The sequence below is a fragment of the Nerophis lumbriciformis genome, linkage group LG07 (assembly GCF_033978685.3).
Source record: "Nerophis lumbriciformis linkage group LG07, RoL_Nlum_v2.1, whole genome shotgun sequence".
Lineage (NCBI taxonomy): Eukaryota > Metazoa > Chordata > Actinopteri > Syngnathiformes > Syngnathidae > Nerophis > Nerophis lumbriciformis.
In genome coordinates, this window is record NC_084554.2 from 4977435 (window position 1) to 4997814 (window position 20380).

The window sequence follows — 20380 nt, forward strand, 5'->3', positions numbered from 1 at the left end:
CACAACACAAAACACCGGAGAACACTAATAAAACCCAACATAAACCAGCCGTGACATAGGGATAGGTATGGAAAACGAAACTAAAACTGAACTGGCTGCAAAGTAAACAAAAACAGAATGCTGGACGACAGCAAAGACTTACAGCGCGTGGAGCAGAGACGACATGACAATCAACAATGTTCACACTAAGAAGGATAGCAACAACTTAAATATTATTGATTGCAAAAACAAAGCAGGTGCGGGGACTAGCGTTCAGAGGAAGACATGAAACTGCAACAGGAAAACGCAGACAAAACAGGAAACGCCACCAAAAGAGGAGCGCAAGACACTACACGGCCTAGTGGTTAGAGTGTCCGCCCTAAGATCGGTAGGTTGTGAGTTCAAACCCCGGCCGAGTCATACCAAAGACTATAAAAATGGGAGCCATTACCTCCCTGCTTGGCACTCGGCATCAAGGGTTGGAATTGGGGGTTAAATCACCAAAAATCATTCCCGGGCGCTGCTGCCCACTGCTCCCCTCACCTCCCAGGGGGTGATCAAGGGGATGGGTCAAATGCAGAGGACAAATTTCACCACACCTAGTGTGTGTGTGACAATCATTGTTACTTTAACTTTAACTACAAAGTAAACAAAAACAGAATGCTGGACGACAGCAAAGACTTACAGCGCGTGGAGCAGAGACGACATGACAATCAACAATGTCCACACTAAGAAGGATAGCAACAACTTAAATATTATTGATTGCAAAAACAAAGCAGGTGCGGGGAATAGCGCTTGGAGGAAGACATGAAACTGCAACAGGAAAATACAGACAATCAGGAAACGCCACCAAAATAGGAGCGCAAGACACGACAAGGCTTAGTGGTTAAAGTGTCCGCCCTAAAATAGGTAGGTTGTGAGTTCAAACCCTGGCCGAGTCATACCAAAGACTATAAAAATGGGAGCCATTACCTCCCTGCTTGGCACTCAGCATCAAGGGTTAGAATTGGGGGTTAAATCACCAAAAATTATTCCCGGGCGCTGCTGCCCACTGCTCCCCTCACCTCCCAGGGCGTGATCAAGGGGATGGGTCAAATGCAGAGGACAAATTTCACCACACCTAGTGTGTGTGTGACAATCATTGGTACTTTAACTTTAACTACAAAGTAAACAAAAACAGAATGCTGGACGACAGCAAAGACTTACAGCGCGTGGAGCAGAGACGACATGACAATCAACAATGTCCACACTAAGAAGGATAGCAACAACTTAAATATTATTGATTGCAAAAACAAAGCAGGTGCGGGGACTAGCGTTCGGAGGAAGACATGAAACTGACAACAGGAAAATACCGACAAAACGGGAAACGCCACCAAAATAGGAGCGCAAGACACTACACGGCCTAGTGGTTAGAGTGTCCGCCCTGAGATCGGTAGGTTGTGTGTTCAAACCCCTGCCGAGTCATACCAAAGACTATAAAAATGGGAGCCATTACCTCCCCGCTTGGCACTCGGCATCAAGGGTTGGAATTGGGGGTTAAATCACCAAAAATGATTCCCGGGCTCTGCTGCTCACTGCTCCCCTCACCTCCCAGGGGGTGATCAAGGGGATGGGTCAAATGCAGAGGACAAATTTCACCACACCTAGTGTGTGTGTGACAATCATTGCTACTTTAACTTTAACTACAAAGTTAACAAAAACAGAATGCTGGACGACAGCAAAGACTTACAGCGCGTGGAGCAGAGACGACATGACAATGAACAATGTCCACACTAAGAAGGATAGCAACAACTTAAATACTATTGATTGCAAAAACAAAGCAGGTGCGGGGAATAGCGCTTGGAGGAAGACATGAGAACTGACAACAGGAAAATACCGACAAAACGGGAAACGCCGCCAAAATAGGAGCGCAAGACACTACACGGCCTAGTAGTTAGTGTCCACCCTGAGATCGGTAGGTTGTGAGTTCAAACCCCGGCCGAGTCATACCAAAGACTATAAAAATAGGACCCATTACCTCCCCGCTTGGCACTCTGCATCAAGGGTTGGAATTGGGGGTTAAATCACCAAACATGATTCCCGGGCGCTGCTGCCCACTGCTCCCCTCACCTCCCAGGGGGTGATCAAGGGGATGGGTCAAATGCAGAGGACAAATTTCACCACACCTAGTGTGTGTGTGACAATCATTGGTACTTTAACTTTAACTACAAAGTAAACAAAAACAGAATGCTGGACAACAGCAAAGACTTACAGCGCGTGGAGCAGAGACGACATGACAATCAACAATGTCCACACTAAGAAGGATTCCAACAACGTAAATATTATTGATTGCAAAAACAAAGCAGGTGCGGGGAATAGCGCTCGGAGGAAGACATGAAACTGACAACAGGAAAATACCGACAAAACGGGAAACGCCACCAAAATAGGAGCGCAAGACACTACATGGCCTAGTGGTAAGAGTGTCCGCCCTGAGATCGGTAGGTTGTGAGTTCAAACCCCTGCCGGGTCATACCAAAGACTATAAAAATGGGAGCCATTACCTCCCTGCTTGGCACTCAGCATCAAGGGTTGGAATTGGGGGTTAAATCACCAAAAATGATTCCCGGGCGCTGCTGCCCACTGCTCCCCTCACCTCCCAGGGGGTGATCAAGGGGATGGGTTAAATGCAGAGGACAAATTTCACCACACCTAGTGTGTGTGTGACAATCATTGGTACTTTAACTTTAACTACAAAGTTAACGAAAACAGAATGCTGGACAACAGCAAAGACTTACAGCACGTGGAGCAGAGACGGCGTCCACAAAGTACACTCATACATGACATGACAATCATCAATCCTAAGAAGGATTCCAACAACTTAAATATTATTGATTAGGAAAATAAAGCAGGTGCGGGGAATAGCGCTCGGAGGAAGACATGACAGGAAAATACCGACAAAACAGGAAACGCCACCAAAATAGGAGCGCAAGACACCACACACAGGAAAACACCGAAAAAAAAAACCTCCAAATAAGTCACGCCGTGATGTGACAGGTCGCGACAGTGATGCGTTATGGTTTGAATTCATATCCAACAATTGTGACGACGACCGGTAGGAGGCCACGGGGAAGACCCAGGACACGTTGGGAAGACTATGTCTCCCGGCTGGCCTGGGAACGCCTCGGGACCCCCCCAGCAGAGGTGGGTAGAGTAGCCAGAAATTGTACTCAAGTAAGAGTACTGTTACTTTAGAGATTTATTACTCAAGTAAAAGTAAGGAGTAGTCACCCAAATATTTACTTGAGTAAAAGTAAAAAGTATGTTGTGAAAAAACTACTCAAGTACTGAGTAACTGATGAGTAACATACACACACATATCATATATATATATATATGTATATATATATATATATATATGTGTGTGTATATACATATATACATATATATATACATATACATATACATATATATACACATACATTGATATATACAGTATATAATTTATATTTATTTATTTTGCCGTTTTTGTTTACATGTTAAAGGTGTTTTAATGAATATACATGCATGTTTAACACATATAGATTCCTTTCTTTCATGAAGACAAGAATATAAGTTGGTGTATTACCTGATTCTGATGACTTGCATTGATTGTAATCAGACAGTAGTGATGATAACGTCCACGTTTTCAAATGGAGGAGAAAAAAAGTTCCTCCTTTCTGTCTAATACCACATGAAAGTGGTTGGTTTTTGGCACCTTATTTGTCCAGCTTCCATATTCGTTTTTATACACTTTACAAGAAATACATTGGCGGCAAACTCCGTAGCTTGCTAGCTTGTTTGCGCTGGCTTTCGGAGACTCTTGTTTTGAAAGCGCAGGCGCGATGGAGCGGCACTTTTATTGTGAAGACAGGAACTGTGCAGTCAGTCTTTAGGCTTTTGACGGGATGTACGGTTGAAATAAAAAAGGCTCTTTTTTCCTTCACACTTTTGATTGATTGATTGAAACTTTTATTAGTAGATTGCACAGTACAGTACATATTCCGTACAATTGACCACTAAATGGTAACACCCGAATACGTTTTTCAACTTGTTTAAGTCAGGTCATGTGACCGCCTGGCTCTGTTTGATTGGTCCAACGTCACCAGTGACTGCATCTGATTGGTGGAACGGAGTGAACGTCACCAGTGACTGTATTTGTTGAAACGCAGGCACTATGAAGGTCTGTCTGACAGACCAAAACAAACAAAGCGTGCATTAACAGATCGATAAAAATTAGTAGCGAGTAGCGAGCTGAATGTAGATAAAAGTAGCGGAGTAAAAGTAGCGTTTCTTCTCTATAAATATACTCAAGTAAAAGTAAAAGTATGTTGCATTAAAACTACTCTTAGAAGTACAATTTATCCCAAAAGTTACTCAAGTAGATGTAACGGAGTAAATGTAGCGCGTTACTACCCACTAGAGATGCGCGGTTTGCGGACACAACCGCGGAGTCCGCGGATTATCCGCGGATCGGGCGGATGAAATTAAAAAAACTAAGATTTTATCCGCTCGCGGGTCGGGTCGGGCGGATTAATTTTTTTTTTTTTTTTTTTTTTTTGCGGGTGGCAGTTAAACCAATTCGGTACATAGTTAAATGTTGTTACCCACATACGAAAAAAACGAGCAGGCACCTGCTGCATATGCCACAACAGAAGAAAAAAAAAGAAAAGAGATGGACACTTTTACGGAGCGGAGAAGGGACGCCTCGCCGGGGTCCGGGACCGAGGCCCCTTCCCCCGAGAGGGCCCCACCGGGAGCCGTAGCTGAGGCGATCCGCGAGAAGGGCCCGACGCAAGTCCAGGGTCACTACCGCGCCCACCGCACCGACACCCCGCCTCGTCCGCTTTCGCCGCGGCCGGCGTCACGCGCAGCAGGTAAGCAGCTTACCTGCCCGCCACCCCCGTGGCCGGGGGCTCGTAACATGGGTCACTCCGCGCGCTCCGCCCGCGCAGCTTACCTGCTTGCCACCCCTGTTGCCGGGGGCGCGTAACAGGGGTCACTCCGCGCGTAGTGCGCTCATGAAAGGGGTGGGGCTCACCCTGGTTGATATAGAGAGCAGGACGGTGGCCATGGAAGTTGGAACCCGCTAAGGAGTGTGTAACAACCCACCTGCCGAATCAACTAGCCCTGAAAATGGATGGCGCTGGAGCGTGGGCCCATATCTGGCCGTCGCCGGCAGCGAGACGCGCTTGGAGGTGCGCTCAGCGCGGCTCCCATATGATTGCGCACTGGTGTGCGTCTGGGTCGTGACAGCGTGGCACGCGAATGTCTGTGCTGCATTGGATCAGTCTCCTTTCTTTAACAGGCAAAAGCTTTATAACCTCACCATACCTGCCAACTTTTAAATCAGAAAAACCTAGTAGCCAGGGTCCAAGGGCCGCAGGCCCCGGTAGGTCCAGGACAAAGTCCTGGTGGAGGGTTCAGGGCTTCGCCCCCCCGACGCAAAATGATTATTAGCATTCAGACAGGTTAAAATGTTGCTAAAACCATCACTTTTCTATCAGTCACAGTGACTTTTCAAAACAAAAATATTACAGCAAAAATCATATGGGTTGATTGACATGTTTATTCTGTAAGCTAACTTCAATAGTTTGAAATTATTTTGACAGTTAATGCCAGTTATCCTGTCAACCTTTCACAAGACTTCAATTTGTTAATTGAAAGTATAAATAGTATAAACACTTTTTACAGTATGTCGTGCTGTGAAATACAGCCGACAGGATTGCGCATGCATGGTGCAGGAGAACAAAGGACTTCTTTCATTTAAGGTTTGTGATAAACCATCAAACTCATTCGTTAAAAGGACTCTATAGTAATATAAAGCGAATTTTTCTGGACATTATCATGCAAGAAAAGTTTATTTTTGGGACCGCGATCACCGCGTAATGATTTTTAAAGGTTGCATTACATTATTAACTGTCCCATGTGATCAGCCAGTGCGATTGGAAGTCCATGCTCAATTATTGCCTCCGTAAATAAAACTTCGGCATTTATCACATCCAAAGAATCTGTTTGGGCGACGAAAAACGTTGAAAGTTTTCCACTTGTATCGCTAGCAACGGCATTAGACTTGTGTTTTTTTGTCCCGACGTGGTCTTTTACATCGCTAATTCCTCCGTGTCCGATCGAAAAATCTTGTCTGCACAAGGTGCAATTCGCGTAGTTTTCACCCTTTTTGGAACGGATAATTATTCCCGGATAGGCTTTTGAATATTCTTCACGGAATGACTGCAGTTTTCTTTTGGGTTTAAGACTCGTTTGCGATTTTTCTCCGGCTGATTCCGTGATCGTTCGCTCGTTTGGAAACAATGGCAACTGGTGCCTCGTGCTTGGCAGCGGTGCTATAAATAGCCTCGCGCATTTTAAAAAAATATTTTTTTTAATTAATGAAAAAACTTATTTTTTATCACTGCAACCGTAACCCGGAATAGGTTGATGAAAACCGTACGAATTACGGGAAAACCGGAGTAGTTGGCAGGTATGTTTACATATGGAAAATGGCGGTAATAACCATTATGAATGATGACGTTCTTAACGTCATCATTCATAACAGATGTCCTGATTGGTCACAAGGAACATATCGACCAATCAACTACGGCGTAATATAAACTACGTCTCGAATCTTGATTTAGGGTCGGGGAAAAAAAACGGAAAAACGGGAGTAATTTTTTTTTTTTTTCCGAGATTAAAAAAGACGGAATTCCGACTTTAGACGGAAAAATCACATGCCTGGAGGCAGGGCCGGCCCGTGGCATAGGCCGTATAGGCAAATGCTAAGGGCGCCGTCCATCAGGGGGCGCCACGCAAGTGCCACAAATGTTGGAGAGAAAAAAAAAAAAAAGAGAGAAAAAAAGGTGGTACTATTATTTCTAAATACAAAAAATAATCCCACGTTAATTAAAATGCAAAGTAAAGCCTATTTAATAGAAATATTATTTGTTACAACATTACGCCCCCCCCCTCCCTTCCCGTATCATGACTCTTTTTGGACGTCACCACATCAAAAAATCAACACAAGATGTCAAAACGGCCAAAACTGTCAGGTGCCCAGGGAAGAAAAAAGAGAAAAGAAGAGGAGGAGAAACGAGAAAAGACAGAGGTAGCAGGTAGGTAACGTTAGCCTACATGAAATTATTTGTCTGTTACAGAATGTGATAGTAACCTGGCTTTTTAGCATTAAGCTAATGTTACATGAGTCGGCAATTGCTAATCAATAGTTCTGTTTTAACGTCGGGTTAATATTGTGGAGGGGGCTAAATTGTTATGGAACGTTAGGTAATTACAGTACTCCCACCTTACATTCCTCAGGGACATTTCTTTCTTTCTTTAGTTTATTTGGAACATGAACACACTTACATCATAATACATCGCACAATTTCATATCATTTCATTTTACATCATGCACGAAAAGGAGTAGGAAGAAACAAAGCTTATTTAATCCTACCCCTTTCCCACTTCAAAGCGTTTACAAATATATAGAATCATTTACTGACCTTTTTATATAATAAAATAACATCTATGAATTAGCATACAACAGTTTTGTAATATGTAATTAATTAATTAATTCAGTCATTATTAACATACTGAGATGAAGAACATCTTATTTTCAATAAGGTTGAAAGTATTTCTCATAATTCTTCTTCTTTGTACTCTGTAAGCACTATTATTTTGAACAACCTCTTAAACTGGATCATATCAGTACAATTTTTAACTTCTTTACTTAATCCATTCCATCATTTAATTCCACATACTGATATGCTAAAAGTTCTAAGTGTTGTACGTGCATATAAATGTTTGTATTAGATCTTTTAAGCAGGTTTTTTTTTGTTTACATTGCTATTGCCTTCTGGTTAGCTAATGTTTGCCCTGCAGGTAATCATCACTTTTCCACCCCTTTATATATTAGGTATAGTTGTAAGTAAAAAATTAAAGCTGCAAGCAGCATTGGTCGGGCCCGCGTATTTGGCAGGTGCTAGTCCTAAGTGTCCCAATACTTTTGTCTACTTTTAGTCTGAAGTGTCCCAAGACTTTTGTCTAGTGTACCTACCTTGTCTGCATTGTGTGGGCATGTTGGTGCTTCCTGCTTTAAGCAGCCATCTTAAAAAAACAGCAGCATCAGCGCAGCGGGTCTTTGAAGGGTCATAAAATCAAAACCGGAGCAGGTATTAAAACGCTGTTCTGTTATTTTATACACAAGGGTTTAATCTCTCTCCTGTGTTAGTTTGAAGCCGAAACGACAAACGCGCTCAGAGGAGATAGTTTTTGAAGGAAGGTGACCGGTTTTTACAAAAAATTTGTTTTGAAGGGGGAATAGCAAACTTCCTGTCGATTTTTGCTGGGGGTTGTCAATTTATGAAATATAGGTCTAAGTAAGACCTACATAGAGGTTTTTGTTTCATGTCTCTCCGACCTTCCCAGGGAGAGTTACAGGCAGTTTTGTCAGTTTTTCCATCCGAGGAGCAGTTTTTTGTGCGTTTCATTAAAAAATTGCGCTAGAGCACAATTTTGAGATTTGGGGTTAGGTTTTTTATTAGATCACAATTTTTGCCACTCCTGATGTGTGTGTTCAGTTCGGTGAGTTTTGAAGCATGTTAAGGGGGTCAAATTACAGCTCAAAGAGGCAAAAGTGACTGTTTTTAGTACTTTTTTGTCTTGAAGGGGGAATTGACAACTTCCTGTTGATTTTTGCCCGAGAATATACTATTATGAAATCTAGGTCTAAGTCACACCTACATAAAGGTTTTTGTTTCATGTCTCTCCGACCTTCCTAGTGGGAGTTACAGGCAATCTAGTTGTTTTTTTTCGTAGGGGGCGCTAGAGCGCAATTTTGAGTTTTGTGGTTGGTTTTTTTTTAAAAAAGGCAATTTTCGCAGGTCCTGATGTGTGGGTCAAATATGGTGAGTTTTGAAGCATGTTAAGTGGGTCAAATTACAGTTTAAAGTGGCGGCGGAAGAATAAAGAATAAAGAATAATTAAAGCTGCAAGCAGCGTTGGACGGGCCCGCGTATTTGGCAGGTGCTAGTCCTAAGTGTCCCAATACTTTTGTCTACTTTGAGTCTGAAGTGTCCCAAGACTTTTGTGTAGTGTACCTACCTTGTCTGCATTGTGTGGGCACGTTGGTGCTTCCTGCTTTTGAGCAGCCATCTTAAAAAAACAGCACCGCAGGAGCATCAGTGCAGCGGGTCTTTGAAGGGTCATAAAATCAAAACCGGAGCAGGTATCACAAAACGGTTCTGTTATTCTATGCACAAGGGTTTAATCTCTCTCCTGTGTTATTTTGAAGCCGAAAGGACAAACGCGCTCAGAGGAGATAGTTTTTGAAGGAAGGTGACCGGTTTTTACTAAAAAATTGTTTTGAAGGGGGAATATCAAACATCCAGTAGATTTTTGCGGGGAGTTGTCAATTTATGAAATGTAGGTCTAAGTGAGACCTACATAGAGGTTTTTGTTTCATGTCTCTCCGACCTTCCCAGTGGGAGTTACAGGCAGTTTTGTAGTTATTTTCTGCCGAGGAGCAGTTTTTTGTCCGTTGTATTAAAAAATAGCTGTAGAGCACAATTTTTAGATTTGGGGTTAGGTTTTTTCATTAGATCACAGTTTTAGCCAGTCCTGATGTGTGTGTAAAGTTTGGTGAGTTTTGAAGCATGTTAAAGGGGTCAAATTACAGCTCAAAGAGGCAAAATTGACTGTTTTTAGTACTTTTTTGTCTTGAAGGGGGAATTGCCAACTTCCTGTTGATTTTCGCCCGAGAATGTACCATTATGAAAGTTAGGTCTGAGTCAGACCTACATAGTGGATTTTGTTTCATGTTTTTCCGACCTTCCTAGTGGGAGTTACAGGCAGTCTACTTTTTTTGTTTTTATAGGGGGCGCTAGAGCGCAATATTAATTTTTTAGGTTCGTTTGTTATAAAAAAGGCAATTTTCGCAGGTCCTGATGTGTGGGTCAAATTTGGTGAGTTTTGAAGCATGTTAAGTGGGTCAAATTAGTGCTCAAAGAGGCGGCGGAAGAATAAATATAAAGAACAAGACCAATTAAAGCTGCAAGCAGCGTTGTTCGGGCCCGCGTATTTGGCAGGTGCTAGTCCTAAGTGTCCCAATACTTTTGTCTACTTGTAGTCTGAAGTGTCCCAAGACTTTTGTCTAGTGTACCTACCTTGTCTGCATTGTGTGGGCACGTTGGTGCTTCCTGCTTTTGAGCAGCCATCTTACAGAAACAGCACCGCAGCAGCATGAGTGCAGCGGGTCTTTGAAGGGTCATAAAATCAAAACCGGAGCACTTAATTAAAAAAGGCTTTTGTTGTTGTATTCACAAGGGTTCAATGTCTCTCCTGTGTTATTTTGAAGGCGAAACGACAAACGCACTCAGAGGAGTTCGTTTTTGAAGGAAGGTGACCGGTTGTTACAAAAAATTTTTTTTGAAGGGGGAATAGCAAACATCCAGTAGATTTTTGCGGGGGGTTGTCAATTAATGAAATGTAGGTCTAAGTGAGACCTACATAGAGGTTTTTGTTTCATGTCTCTCCGACCTTCCCAGTGGGAGTTACAGGCAGTTTAGTAGTTTTTTTCTTCCGAGGAGCAGTTTTTTGTCAGTTTTAGTAAAAAATTGCTGTAGAGCACAATTTTTAGATTTGGGGTTAGGTTTTTTCATTAGATCACAGTTTTAGCCAGTCCTGATGTGTGTGTAAAGTTTGGAGAGTTTTGAAGCATGTTAAGGGGGTGAAATTACAGCTCAAAGAGGCAAAAGTGACAGTTTTTAGTACTTTTTTGTCTTGAAGGGGGAATTGCCAACTTCCTGTTGATTTTAGCCCGAAGACATACAATTATGAGAACTAGGTCTAAGTCAGACCTACATAGAGGTTTTTGTTTCATATTTTTCCGACCTTCCTAGTGGGAGTTACAGGCAGTCTGTTTTTTTTTTTTCCTAGGGGGCGCTAGAGCGCAATTTTGATTTTTGGGGTTCGGTTTTTTCATCAAAAGACAATTTTCGCAGGTCCTGATGAGTGTGTCAAATATGGTGAGTTTTGAAGCATGTTGAGTGGGTCAAATTAGTGTTCAAAGAGGCGGCGGAAGAATAATAATAATTAAAGCTGCAAGCAGCGTTGGACGGGCCCGCGTATTTGGCAGGTGCTAGTCCTAAGTGTCCCAATACTTTTGTCTACTTTTAGTCTGAAGTGTCCCAAGACTTTTGTCTAGTGTACCTACCTTGTCTGCATTGTGTGGGCACGTTGGTGCTTCCTGCTTTAGAGCAGCCATCTTAAAAAAACAGCACCGCAGGAGCATCAGTGCAGCGGGTCTTTGAAGGGTCATAAAATCAAAACCGGAGCAGGTATCACAAAACGGTTCTGTTATTCTATGCACAAGGGTTTAATCTCTCTCCTGTGTTATTTTGAAGCTGAAACGACAAACGCGCTCAGAGGAGATAGTTTTTGAAGGAAGGTGACCGGTTTTTACAAAAAAATTGTTTTGAAGGGGGAATAGCAAACATCCTGTAGATTTTTGCGGGGGGTTGTCAATTTATGAAATGTAGGTCTAAGTGAGACCTACATAGAGGTTTTTGTTTCATGTCTCTCCGACCTTCCCAGTGGGAGTTACAGGCAGTTTTGTAGTTATTTTCTTCCGAGGAGCAGTTTTTTGTCCGTTTTATTAAAAAATTGCTGTAGAGCACAATTTTTAGATTTGGGGTTAGGTTTTTTCATTAGATCACAGTTTTAGCCAGTCCTGATGTGTGTGTAAAGTTTGGTGAGTTTTGAAGCATGTTAAGGGGGTCAAATTACAGCTCAAAGAGGCAAAATTGACTTTTTTTAGTACTTTTTTGTCTTGAAGGAGGAATTGCCAACTTCCTGTTGATTTTGGCCCGAGAATGTACCATTAATGAAATGTAGGTGTAAGTCAGACCTACATAGAGGTTTTTGTTTCATGTCTCTCCGACCTTCCTAGTGGGAGTTACAGGCAGTCTAGTTTTTTTTTTTCCTAGGGGGCGCTAGAGTGCAATTTTTATTTTTGGGGTTTGGTTTTTTCATCAAAAGGCAATTTTCGCAGGTCCTGATGTGTGGGTCAAATATGGTGAGTTTTGAAGCATGTTAAGTGGGTCAAATTAGTGCTCGAAGAGGCGGCCGGTATAATAATAATAATAAAACGGACGAATAACAATAGGTCCTTATGTCCCATTGCATAAGGACTCCCTGTGGGAGTCCTTTTGCAATGGGCCATGGCGGGCCCTAATAAGAAAGAATAATAAAACGAACGAAAAACAATAGGTCCTTATGTCCCATTGCATAAGGACTCCCTGTGGGAGTCCTTTTGCAATGGGCCGTGCGGGCCCTAATAAAACCTTACAAATTCAATAGGTCCTTATGTCCCATTGCATAAGGACTCCCTTCGGGAGTCCTTATACAATGGGCCATGCGGGCCCTAAAAAAGGTCAAAGACAAAGCTATTCGGTTTCTTGTGAGTATATACACTTCACTGCCGATGTGGGGGGGGCGCCACCTAAAATCTTGCCTAGGGCGCCAGATTGGTTAGGGGAGAAGGGGGACCCAGAACACGTTGGGAAGACTATGTCTCCCGGCTGGTCTGGGAACGCCTCGGGATCCCCCCAGGAAGAGCTGGACGAAGTGGCTGGGGAGAGGGAAATCTGGGCTTCCCTGCTTAGGCTGCTGCCCCCGCGACCCGACCTCGGATAAGCAGAATAAGATGGATGGATGGATGGACTTTTTACTGTCAATATCAGCTGCTGAGTTTTTTTAAATGTTTCCTGCTGGTGGTGTGCCTCCGGGTTTTTTTCAATGAAAAAAATGTGCCTTGGCTGAAAAAAGGTTGAAAAGCTCTGGTCTAAATACATCCCGATAAACGTCATTTGATAACAACTGCGTAATTGGATGGAGTTTGGCCTCTCCTCCACAGGACCGAGGAGCTAATGCTAGCATGCTAGCACCATCAGCAATCTTTAACCTTCAGCTGAGAGAAAAGGAGCAAACAAAGCGCCATTTTTCGCTCCAAGTTAAAAAAAAAAAACAATCAAGCAAACAAAACAAAAAAAAAAGGAAGGTACGTCGTCCTCGGTTCCGTAACGTCTGGAAAGTGACACGACCGCAATCTTCCCCCCCCGGAGCAGAGAGCCAGACGCAGCCGGACAGAAGCGCGCGAAGGCGGCTGGATGGAAGTTGAAAGCACCGCTGGGATTGTTGACTGACGCGCGGGGATAAAAACTCTCCACTCGGCGCGGAGAGACCCGTGAGATATTCCACAAACAACACAACACAATATAAGAGAGGAGACACTTTTGTGTTTACCTGAGAAAGGCGTCGGGGTGGCCAGCTCTCATCCCCGCCGCTGCTCCGGACGGACTGAGCGAGCTCGGATGTGCGGAGGTGAACACATCCGAGGGAGCATCCCGCCTCCGCTCCAGTGGGCAGGCAGGCAGGCAGGCAGGCAGGCAGCCGGATCCAGCGGCGTTCACTTCGCCTTTCACCTCATCCACACCTACTGGCTCTTTTTCTGCGGCGTTTTCATGCTGCTGTGACGATCGATTTTCATCGTCCAGGAGCCTTTTAATGACTAATTAACCTCCACACATCCTTGACCGCCGAGCAACATACAATATAATCATACTTAAAAAAGTGCCAACCACAGGTTTTAGAAAACTTAAACACACAACAAAATAATAATAAACACAGGGGCGTAACTCCGAATTCTGAGGCCCCCATACACCAGGCTCCTGGAGGGCCCCCCAACCCACCCTAAACATGCATGGATTTGGCTGAAACCACCCTTTTAAAAGACGGTATTAACATAACTATTGTAGAACATGTCTAGGTAAACACCCAGCAGGCATAAGACATTGATACAACGTTGATTATACGTACACGTCCATTAAAACTAACTTCGGAACAACGTTGCAAAATAGTTGTATTTGTGAATTGAAACAATGTTGATCTGTGTTGGCCCTGCGATGAGGTGGCGACTTGTCCAGGGTGTACGCCGCCTTCCGCCCGATTGTAGCTGAGATAGGCTCCAGCGCCCCCCGCGACCCCGAAGGGAATAAGCGGTAGAAAATGGATGGATGGAAACAATGTTGATGTCTAACGTTGAATGTTGAGGTACATGTCGTTTTTAATAATGAAGTGTATTTTAATGCTTTTATTGTCTTACTCTTATTTCCTTTTTTGTGTACTTTTTATGATTTTTGTCTGTTTTTTTCTGTTGTATTATTCCCACCACTACGTCAATATTCTTCAGAATTTGAAATAAATAAATAACTTTGTCTTGTATTCTTTAGGGTGTGTGTTATTTGAAACACACAACTTTTTTTACATTTTAGCAGACATGTTAGGTATATTCGCGCAAAGTAACGAATCGGTGTTATCGATATCAGCCGGAATTTTACCAAAATAAAAATCAGTGGTATCGTACATGAGAACACATCTGCAATTCATGTTTTCTCCAGTTGGAAGTGGAATTCGGTGAATATTTCTACCGACACAGATGGACACTGCGTGATATCAATATTTTGGTTTCCTGGTGTGTACCTGTGTCTGACTTTATGTTACTTTTTGCAGTGTGTAGTTTGAGTGTGGTCAAGTCTCTCTAACTACCAAAAGTATATTTTTGCAAGCCGTAACCAACACATGATGACATAAATTCATGTAGCTATCGGAATCAAACTAATTAATCACAAAAATATTCAAGTAAAAGTACAAAACCCCAAAACCAGTGAAGTTGTCACGTTGTGTAAATGGTAAATAAAAACAGAATACAATGACTTGCAAATCCTTTTCAACTTATATTCAATTGAATAGACTGCAAAGACAAGATATTTAACGTTCCAACTGAAAAACGTTGTTATTTTTTGCAAATATTAGGTCATTTGGAATTTGATGCCTGCAACATGTTTCAAAAAAGCTGGCGCGAGTGGCAAAAAAGACAGAGAGTTGAGGAATGCTCATCAAACACTTATTTGGAACATCCCACAGGTGAACAGGCTATTTGGGAACAGGTGGGTGCCATGATTGGGTATAAAAGTAGATTCCATGAAATGCTCGGTCGTTCACAAACAAGGACGGGGCGAGGGGTCACCACTTTGTCAACAAATATCTGAGCAAATTGTTTAAGAACAACATTTATCAAGCAGCTATTGCAAAGATATTAGGGATTTCGCCATCTACGCTCCGTAATATCATCAAAAGGTTCAGAGAATCTGGAGAAATCACTGCACGTAAGCCATGATATTACGGACCTTGGATACCTCAGGGGGTACTGCATCAAAAGGCGACATCAGTGTGTAAAGGATATCACCACATGGGCTCAAGAACACTTCAGAAAACTGTCAGTAACTACAGTTGGTCGATACATCTGTAAGTGCAAGTTAAAACTCTCCTATGCAAAGCGAAAGCCATTTATCAACAACACCCAGAAACGCTGCCGGCTTCACAGGGCCCGAGCTCATCTAAGATGGACTGATGCGAAGTGTAAAAGTGTTCTGTGGTCTGACGAGTCCACTTTTCAAATTGTTTTTGGAAACTGTGGACGTTGTGTCCTGCAGACCAAAGAGAAAAAGAACCATCTGGACTGTTCTAGGCGCAAAGTGTAAAAGCCAGCATGTGTGATGGTATGGGGGTGTACTAGTGCCCAAGGAATGGGTAACTTACACATCTGTGAAGGCACCATTAATGCTGAAAGGTACATAAAGGTTTTTACACTACGCGCCAACTTCACTGGTTTTGGGTTGTTGTACTTTTTGTACAAGCTGTAATCAATACATGATGACATAAATTAATGTATGAAACTCAATTAATCCCAAAAATATTCCAGTAAAAGTAAAATGTTGCATGAAAACCACTCTGTTACAACTCTTAGGATAAACTGTATTGAATTGTCAAGAGTAACCTTTGCTATCTATTCAATAAATGTCTGTATTGTTTGGTTGTTCTGGTACTTCGATTGAAGCTCGGCCTCTCCCTTTCCAGTTCTGGCTCGTTGCCTTCCGAGCTGACAGTCGTACTCCCTTCCCGGCTCTTAAAAAGACCAAGACCCTACACCTCCACAATATTGACACAGATGTTCCACATAAGCGAGTTCCCCTGCAAGCAGAGGAAGCATCATGGTCGGGGGCTGTCAGCTCAGACCTGCACAGTAGAAATAATGTCATCTTATTCCCCTTTGAAAGGCATCGACCCTCCGTTTGCCGGATCACAGCTGTTAATTTTTACATGACTCAACGTTGAATTATCCGTGTGATGATTATCTCCTTTCCACCTAATCCAGCCGCGGTGTGGACAATCATATCATGTGTCCAGTAAGACGGGGTGCTTGTACACAGAACAAAGCGTTTAGATAGTGTTCAGACCTTTAGAGAACAACTGATAAGACAATGAGACACAGAGATATGGAGCATTGTACCCTTTGCCCACAGCTTTTTCTCATTTTGGTTTGTTTTTAAATGCACTTTAATTGCCACAATCTTGGATCTGCTTGCCATAGGGCCGTGCATCGGCATGTTGCGGGGACAGTGATGTCACCAATCCACTTGCCAAATGTGGTTCTGAGGCACTGGGTGTCTCTAGAATTGCTTCAGTTGGTCTAAGTTCTATTAGGAGGCTGTTGCAACAATCCGTGCACATAAGGTCATCAATTTTAATTTAAAAGAGAAAGTTTTTTATCCTGCGCTCGGGATTTTTCTGTGTGGAGTTTGCATGTTCTCCCTGTGACTGCGTGGGTTCCCTCCGGGTACTCCGGCTTCCTCCCACCTCCAAAGACATGCACCTGGGGATAGGTTGATTGGCAACACTAAATGGTCCCTAGTGTGTGAATGTTGTCTGTCTATCTGTGTTGGCCCTGCGATAAGGTGGCGACTTGTCCAGGGTCTACCCCGCCTACCACCCAAATGTAGCTGAGATAGTCTCCAGTACCCCCCGCGACCACGAAAGGGATAAGCGGTAGGAAATGGATGGATGGGTAAAAGTTCTTGTTTAGCAACCAGGCACTCACCCAAATGCTCGGGCATGTTGGACAGATACAACCCGTTGGTTGGACTCGGGTTAGTGAGTTCCTCGCACCAGCACGGTCGTCAAAGTTGGGGCTGGTCTCAGAACTCTTGCTCAGTCACAGGTGCCCAACTTTGACATGTTGTTTCCCGTATTTTCCGGACCATAGGGCACACCGGATTATAAAGTGCACTGCCGATGAGCGGGTCTAGTCAGGTCTATTTTCATCCAAAAGGCGCACCGGATTATAAGGCGCATTAAAGGCATCATATCAAGATTTTTTTCTAAATGTAAAAGACTTCCTTGTGGTCTTCATAACATGTAATAGTGGTTCTTTGGTCAAAATGTTGCATAGATGATGTTTTACTGTTCATTTTTACATGACTCAACGTTGAATTATCCATGTGATGATTATCTCCTTTCCACCTAATCCAGCCGCGGTGTGGACAATCATATCATGTGTCCAGTAAGACGGGGTGCTTGTACACAGAACAAAGCGTTTAGATAGCTTTCAGACCTTTAGAGAACAACTGATAAGACAATGAGACACAGAGATATGGAGCATTGTACCCTTTGCCCACAGCTTTTTCTCATTTTGGTTTGTTTTTAAATGCGCTTTGATTGCCACAATCTTGGATCTGCTTGCCATAGGGCCGTGCATCGGCATGCTGCATAGACAGTGATGTCACCAATCCACTTGCCAAATGTGGTTCTAAGGCACTGGGTGTCTCTAGAATTGCTTCAGTTGGTCTAAGTTCTAAGAGGAGGCTGTTGCAACAATCCGTGCACATAAGGTCATCAATTTTAATTTATAAGAGAAAGTTCTTGTTTAGCAACCAGGCACTCACCCAAATGCTCGGGCACGTTGGACAGCTACAACCCGTTGGTTGGACTCGGGTTAGTGAGTTCCTCGCACCAGCACGGTCGTCAAAGTTGGGGCTGGTCTCAGAACTCTTGTTCAGTCACAGGTGCCCAACTTTGACATGTTGTTTCTCGTATTTTCTAGACCATAGGGCGCACCAGATTATAAAGTGCACTGCCGATGAGCGGGTCTAGTCAGGTCTATTTTCATACAAAAGGCGCACCGGATTATAAGGCGCATTATAGGCATCATGTTATGATTTTTTTCTAAATGTAAAAGACTTCCTTGTGGTCATACTTGCCAACCCTCACGGATTTTCCGGGAGACTCCCGAAATTCAGCGCCTCTCCCGAAAACCTCCCGGGACACATTTCCTCCCGAAAATCTCCCGAAATTCAGGCGGACCTGAGTGACGTGTCAACAGCCTGTTTTCACATTCCGCTTTCCCACGATATAAACAGCGTGCCTGCCCAATCACGTTATAACTGTAGAATGATCGAGGGCGAGTTCTTGTAGAAGTTACTCAAAAGAAATAAACAACCCAACCAAAAAATGCAGCAGCTCAATTAAAAAACTGTACTTAAGCCACATTATTTTTATTTTTTAGTACTGAACTCTTAACCCTCATTTGTAAACAATAACATGCTTATTATACAAACAGTATTTGTACACCTTTAACACAGATTTTTATACTGTCTTCAGAGATTCAGTTTTTTTGGTGGTACTCGAAACCTTTCTGGGTACCTGCGGATCACTGGTGGGGTTTTTGTTGTGGGTGATCTGGGTTCTGATGATGGCAACCCAGCAGCCATTGAATCTGGTTCAATGATGAGACTAGTTTGTGTCTGACTCACTGATGGTCCTGGTGATGGAACTGAAACAGCACTGTCCAGTTGTACTGATGGCACATTTTCTGCAACTGGTGGAGACTAGATAACTGGCAGTCTCTCCATGTTTTCTCGCCATGGTAACATGTGATCCACATGCACTGTGCGCTGTCTCTGTCCCTCTTGATAGATAGATAGATTGATTGATAGATCACTCTATTACAGTTGTGACACTCTTAAACAGGACAACACTGCCATCTACTGTACATGCATATGTGACAATAACATCTACGGTTTTTAGAGAGTGCAGTGCACAACTGCACACACAACAAGGAGACGAAGCAGAAGAACGAGGAAGATACAGCCATGGCGACGCTGACGACGAGTAAGATGAAGAAATACACTTGTAAGTTCCAAGCCGCAGCTGCGATTGGACCTGGATAGCCTCCGGGAAGAAGTAGTGGACTACCAAGTGCTTGGCACTGAAGATCTTCCTCAGGAAGCAAAGATTGACCGGTTTTGGGCCATGCTAGGGAGAGATGGAAGATTCTAGACTCTAGTGCATTTGATAAAAGCACTTTTGTGCGTGCCACACAGCAATGCATCATCAGAGAGGGTGTTCAGCATGGTTAGAAAAATAGTGACAAGGATGGACAATTCAACCCTTAAACTCAACAATGAGTAGATGAGTGTTATGTGTGTGTATATGTGTAAATAAATGAACACTGAAATTCCAGTATTTATTTTATTTATATATATATATATATTAGAGATGCGTGGTTTGCGGACACAACCGCGGAGTGCGCGGATTATCCGCGGGTCGGGCGGTTGAAATAAAAAAAAATTAGATTTTATCCGCGGGTCGGGTCGGGCGGTTGAAATTTAAAAAAAATTAGATTTTAAATAGATTCAGGCGGGTGGCAGTTAAACCAATTCGGAAATATGCATACATAGTTAAATGTTGTTACCCACATACGAAAAACGAGCAGGCACCTGCAGCATATGCCACAACAGAAGAAGAAAAAAAAAAAGAGATGGACACTTTTACGGAGCGGAGAAGGGACGCCTCGCCGGGGTCCGGGACCGAGGCCCCTTCCCCCGAGAGGGCCCCACCGGGAGCCGTAGCTGAGGTGATCCGCGAGAAGGGCCCGACGCACGTCCAGGGTCACCAACGCGCCCACCGCACCGACACCCCGCCTCGTCCGCCTTCGCCGCGGCCGGCGTCACGCGCAGCAGGTAAGCAGCTTACCTGCCCGCCACCCCCGTGGCCGGGGGCTCGTAACAGGGATCACTCCGCGCGCTCCGCCCGCGCAGCTTACCTGCCCGCCACCCCCGTTGCCGGGGGCGCGTAACAGGGGTCACTCCGCGCGCAGTGCGCTCACGAAAGGGGTGGGTCTCACCCTGGTGAGCCGAGTGGGCCACTTTTGGTAAGCAGAACTGGTGCTGCGGGATGAACCGAACGCCGGGTTAAGGCGCCCGATGCCGACGCTCATCAGACCCCAGAAAAGGTGTTGGTTGATATAGACAGCAGGACGGTGGCCATGGAAAAAAAATAAAAATAATAATAATAACTGGGATTTATATAGCGCTTTTCTAAGTACCCAAAGTCGCTTTACATGTAGAACCCATCAATCATTCACACCTGGTGGTGGTAAGCTACTTTCATAGCCACAGCTGCCCTGGGGTAGACTGACGGGAGCGTGGCTGCAATT

The 20380-nt window shown here is 43.8% G+C and overlaps 1 protein-coding gene across 1 annotated transcript in view; it reads right to left on the reverse strand.

Moving 5' to 3' along the window:
• jcada (junctional cadherin 5 associated a) overlaps nucleotides 1-13337 on the reverse strand; it is a 145363-nt gene extending 132026 nt beyond the window's left edge. The window contains exon 1 of the mRNA XM_061965916.1: nucleotides 13291-13337. The gene's annotated coding sequence lies outside the window, so the exon portion shown is untranslated. The remainder of the gene's footprint in view (nucleotides 1-13290) is intronic.
• Between the last annotated feature and the right edge of the window lie 7043 nt (nucleotides 13338-20380).